The sequence below is a fragment of the Ipomoea nil genome, unplaced genomic scaffold (assembly GCF_001879475.1).
Source record: "Ipomoea nil cultivar Tokyo-kokei standard unplaced genomic scaffold, Asagao_1.1 scaffold1574, whole genome shotgun sequence".
Classification (NCBI taxonomy): Eukaryota; Viridiplantae; Streptophyta; class Magnoliopsida; order Solanales; family Convolvulaceae; genus Ipomoea; species Ipomoea nil.
This window is the reverse complement of record NW_017618002.1, coordinates 705,122-711,070: the sequence shown is the minus strand read 5'-3', so window position 1 is coordinate 711,070 and position 5,949 is coordinate 705,122. Positions and strand designations below refer to the sequence as shown.

The 5,949-nt window shown below is 38.2% G+C and overlaps 1 non-coding gene across 1 annotated transcript; it reads right to left on the bottom strand.

The window, feature by feature from the left end:
- Positions 1–375: 375 nt before the first annotated feature.
- TRNAG-GCC lies at positions 376–446 on the bottom strand. Its single transcript has one exon. It is a non-coding gene; the product is annotated as a tRNA-Gly (tRNA).
- Positions 447–5,949: the final 5,503 nt, after the last annotated feature.

Genomic DNA, 5,949 nt, shown 5'->3' with positions numbered 1-5,949 from the left:
AAATATATTTAGAAAAAATAAAAAAAGCAAAAGTCAATTAAATTTCGAAAATAATCTCTTAAAATATAACTCTGGCGTGGAAAATCTCTATTAAATAATGTTTTATTTAGTAGAGCACTGTCAATTTTTATTTTATTTTTTGACACAACAAATATATTTAGAAAAAAAAAAAAAAAAAGCAAAAGTCAATTAAATTTCGAAAATAATCTCTTAAAATATAACTCTGGCGTGGAAAATCTCTATTAAATTATATATGACAAACAATAACTATTGTTTAAATATAATAAATAAGTAAATACTAACTACTAGGTATAATCTGCAATTTCGGTAAAAGAAAAAGCTCGCGAAATGGTAAGAGACTAAAAATCAATGGAATGCACCAGCCGGGAATCGAACCCGGGTCTGTACCGTGGCAGGATACTATTCTACCACTAGACCACTGGTGCTGGATGTCTTAATCTTTCAGTAATATTTAAATTAATGCCATCCAAGTAATCTTTCAGTAATACTTAAATATAAATAAGTAAATAACTACTAGATATAATATGCTGATATGCAATTTCGGGAAAAGAAAGAGCTCGCAAAATGGTAAAACAATAAAACCACATGAAGCTAAGCAAAACAAGTGCTTTGCACCAGCCGAGAATCAAACCCGTGTTTGTACCATAGCAGGGTATCATTCTATCACTAGACCACTGGGGCTTGATGGGTAAAATATTTTACTTAGAAATATAAATATTTGTATCCAACTAAATGCGTATTTGGTTCACACTTTTGTCTCTCTTGAAGACTAAAACGTGTAGAATGCTGCTTTAGAGACTGAATGCTAAGTTTAAAACTCCTAAACAATCATGATTCTTAAAAGCTGAAAGAATTATTTTTAAACAAAATTAATATAGGATTTTCTAGAATTAATTGACAAACGATGGAATAGATTTTAAACAAAAAAATTCTTAGGTGATAGAAAACTTAGTGCATCTTAGATCTAATAGTGAAAAGAGTGGAATGAGAAGCAGTTTTATTGATGAAGTGAAGTCTCGAATGCAGAAGAAGAAAGGAAGCAGCCTTATATAGACTGGCAGCTCAGTAACAGAAATAACAGAATTATGAAATAAGGAAAATACAAAAAAGCCCTTGAGGCTAAACACATATGACAGGCTGATCGAATGGGTAGATGAGCTGGTGATGAGCTTGAATGAGCTGTGAATGAGCTGTTATTTTGACACCCCCCCCCCCCCCCCCCCCCCCCCCCCCCCCCCCCCCCCCCCCGTAAGCTGGAGCATGAATATCTTGAAGGCCCAGCTTAGAGTGGAAAACATCAAAGTTTGGCTTAGGCAATGCCTTGGTGAAACCATCTGCAGTTTGTTCCTTGGATGGAATGGAAAGGAGCTTTACAACACCTTCATTAACCTTTTGCTTGACCACATGGCAATCAATCTCAATGTGCTTAGTACGTTCATGGAACACATGATTTTCTCCAATGGCTATAGCAGATTGATTATCACAAAACAACACACTTGGACTGGCAGGGAGCACATTCAAATCTGCCATCAAGTATAGGAGCCATTGAATTTCACACACAGAAGAAGCCAATGCCCTGTATTCTGCCTCTGAGGAAGATCTAGAAACAGTAGCTTGCTTCTTTGTTTTCCAAGATATCAATGATTCCCCTAAGTAAATGCAAAAACCAGTGATAGACTTCCTTGTTTCTGCACAAGTAGCCCAGTCTGAATCTGAAAAACCACACAGCTTGAGATGAGACTTGGCTGAATAAAACAACCCTTTACCAGGAGCCCCCTTTAGATACCTCAATATTCTGTGAGCTGCCACAAGATGAATATCTCTAGGCTGATCAACAAACTGACTTAGTTGTTGGACAGCATAAGTAATATCTGGCCTAGTGTTTGTGAGATACAACAACTTTCCTATTAGCCTTCTGTAGACTTCAGGATTATCAAGCTTTGTACCTTCAGTGCTTGTGAGTTTCTGCCCTGTAGTGATAGGAGTGTAAGCAGGTTTAGCCTCCAGAAACCCATACTCTTTCAATATGTCCAGGGTGTATTTTCTCTGGCATAGATTAAGTCCCTGAGTAGATCTGAAAGCCTCTATTCCAAGGAAATAGTTTAACTGTCCAAGGTCTTTGATCTTGAAAACTTTGTCTAGAAAGTTTTTTAACTCCTCAATCAGATGGGGATGTGTGCCTGCAACAAGAATATCATCCACATAAACTAAAAGGGCAGTAAATGAATTCTCTGTTGCCTTTATGAACAATGAAGGATCAGCTGTGGACTGTTGGAAATCATCATCAATTAATGCCTTTGTCAATTTTGCATTCCACTGCCTGCTGGCCTGTTTTAGGCCATAGAGAGATCTCATCAGCTTGCAAACCTGTTTAGGATTCTCACTTTGAAAGCCTGGGGGTAATGTCATATAAACTTCTTCTTCCAAGTCACCATGTAGGAAGGCATTATTGATGTCCAATTGTTGAATATCCCATCCTTTTGCAATAGCTATTGCTAGAAAAAGCCTGATAGTGGTCATCCTTGCTACAGGAGAAAAAATCTCAACATAGTCCACTCCTAGCTGCTGGGTGTAGCCCTTGGCAACAAGCCTTGCCTTATGCCTTTCCACAGTCCCATCAGCCTTGTGTTTGATCCTGTAAACCCACCTACATCCAATTGGAGATTTTCCTTTTGGGAGCTCTGTTAGTATCCAAGTTTTGTTCTCAACAAGTGCTTGAATTTCAGATTGCTTGGCTTTTCTCCAAGATTCATATTTTACTGCTTCATTATAGGATTGTGGCTCATGCTCAGCAGAAATAGAAGATGCACAGAACCTCTGAGAAGGAGATAAATGCTCATAGGATATAAACTTGGTTATGGAGTGTGGGGAAGTTTTAACCTGGATTCCATTGCTTGTCATTGAATGACAGTAATAATCCATCAATTTTGTAGGAATACTCTTAGGCCTTTCTGATCTTCTCAATGTTGGTTGAACATCATCTACTGTATTCATGACTGATTCAGAAATAGCATCATCATCACCCATTCTGTGAACTGATTCATAGGATGGTTCATTGGTTTGAAAAGAATTGCTTTCTTCTTCCAGAGCTGCCTCATGTATTGCATCATGTGTGATATTGCCTTCTGGTACATCAGGTTTATCAATCTCATTTAATATTTCTGGACCATGGACTCCTGTAGTATTAAGGTCTTGGGACCAGGTTAGAGAAGGATCAAGTTCCTGAGTCTCATTTTCAGGAAGTTCTGAGCTCACCAAAGTAATATCTTCCTTGAAAGGATAGTTATGCTCATAGAAATGGACATCCCTGGAAACAAAGAAGTCCTTGTTAATGATATCATATAATAGATAACCCTTGACATTAGCAGGAATCCCCAGAAAAATTCACTTTCTAGCTCTTTGTTGCATCTTGTTCCTTCCTTGTGCAATAGTGGCACCATAGCATAAACAGCCAAAAGCTCTGAACTGATCATATATCACCTGCTTCCCAAACAACATCTCAAAAGGAGTATTTCCATTCAAAATAGGAGAAGGTAGTCTGTTAATGGTATAACAAGCATGTAAGACACAATGTCCCCAAAATTCCATGGGCAAACCAGACTGAAATCTAAGGGCTCTGGCCACATTTAAAAGATGTTGATGTTTCCTCTCTGCAATCCCATTTTGTTGAGGTGTATATACACATGACTTTTGATGGATAATTCCCTTCTTGTTATAGAAATCAGACATGAGGAATTCAGTCCCATTATCAGTCCTTATAGCCTTAATATTTGCAGAGAATTGAGTATGGACATATTGGCAGAAATTCTGGAATAGCAACTTAACTTCTGATTTACTTCTCATTAGATGCAACCAAGTAAATCTACTGTGATCATCAACAATGGTTGGGAAATAATGTTCTCCTTTTAATGAGGCAATGGCAAAAGGACCCCAAACATCCATATGTATTAAGTCAAAGCATCTTTCAGCTCTAGAGACACTGACAGGAAAAGTTGATTTTTTATGTTTGGCAAAATGACATACATCACAAGGGAGATTAGCAGATTTAACAAAATGTCCATGCTTTATTCCTTTCAAAAGATGTATCTTATTTAAGTGATAATGCCCTAGTCTATTATGCCATAGCATCAAGGACATACTATTACACTGAACATCAATAGTTTCATCAGCATAAGATTTCTTCTTTCTAACAGGAGGTTTAGTGATCAGGTACAGTCCATCTTTCTCCTTAGCAAAACCAACCACTGTCCCATGAGGACCCTGGATAGTACATGAATCAGTATTCATAATAATCTTGCAAGACATCTGTTTAGCCAGTCTGTTAACAGATATAATGTTGAATGAAAAAGCAGGAATATACAAGACATCTCTTAATAGCAGGTTCTTATCCAATTTGACTTCCCCTATATGAGTTACTTTGGCTGTTTCTCCATTAGGCAGTCTCACAAACACCCCATGTATGATCTGATATCTTTCAAAGAACTCTAGGGAACAGGTAATGTGATCTGTTGCCCCTGAGTCTAATATCCAAATAGATGGTGAAGTCAAAACAGTATTAACATGCAAGTTGGAAATATAACTACCTTCACTGGAGTTCTCAGAGGTCTGTTTGAATGAAGGCTTTATTCTAGAGCTGCTTACTGTCACAGCAGCATTGGAAGATGATTGATTTCCTTGGCTTTGTCCTTGCAATAAGGACACCAATCTTTGAAGTTGATCAGCTGATATCCCTATGTCACCAACTTGGTTTACAGAAAGATTCACAACCTGTTGAACTTCCTGATTCTGCCTGTTTTTGGACTTGTAGCCATGCACCCAACCAGGGGGATATCCATGTTTTTTATAACACTTTTCAATAGTATGTCCTATCATCCCACAATAGGTGCATTAGGAACATTCTTCCCTCCATTACTATTGAATTTCTTTTTGGCATTAGAAGCTGAAACTGCCACACTACTGTGTTCATCTATAGGTTGATTCTGATTATTTTGGACAGCATTGGACTGAACTAGGTCACTGCTTCTTTGACTAACAGATCCATTAATTTTCCTTTCCATTTTTAAGGTCATGTTGAGGACCTTTTCCATTTCCGGAATGGGATCCATCACAAGCACATTGGATTTAACAGACTCATAGTCATCACTGAGTCCTTCTAAGAACCTGATCACTTGATCATCAGCCCTCTCTTTTTGTATTTTGCTTAGGAGAGTACATGAACATCTAGGAAGACATTCACATAGAGGTATAGGTCTCATAGCATTCATTCTTTCCCACAAGGCATGGCTCTTAGTAAAATATTCATTGATAGTCATATTACCTTGCACATTCCGGAAGATCTCATTCTGCAATTCTGCAATCCTATGCGGATTTGCCTGTGAATATCTCTTTTCGAGAATCTTCCAAATGTCTGCTGCTAATTCATAGTAGAGAACACTTTCGGCAATTGTTGAATTAAGAGATTTCAAGAGCCACGAACACACGATGTTGGCATCTCTTCCATACTCCATACTTTGGATCGTTCTCGACTGGTTTAGGGATAGATCCACTGGCAAATCCGAACTTGTTTTTTACTTCTAGAGCCATCTTCATCGATCGACTCCACGAAGCATAGTTGTGCTCGAATAAGGCAGGTGAAACTAACACCAGATTTGGATTTTCAGTGATGTGTAGGTATAGCGGATCATCAAATTCATCGTTCCGCTGAACTGGATTCTGATTCGCCGTCTGTCCGGATGAGCTTGCTTCGCCGGTAGCTTGATTGTTCATTATAACTGCAGCAGCGTATGTATGCCGCTCTGATACCATGATAGAAAACTTAGTGCATCTTAGATCTAGTAGTGAAAAGAGTGGAATGAGAAGCAGTTTTATTGATGAAGTGAAGTCTCGAATGCAGAAGAAGAAAGGAAGCAGCCTTATATAGACTGGCAG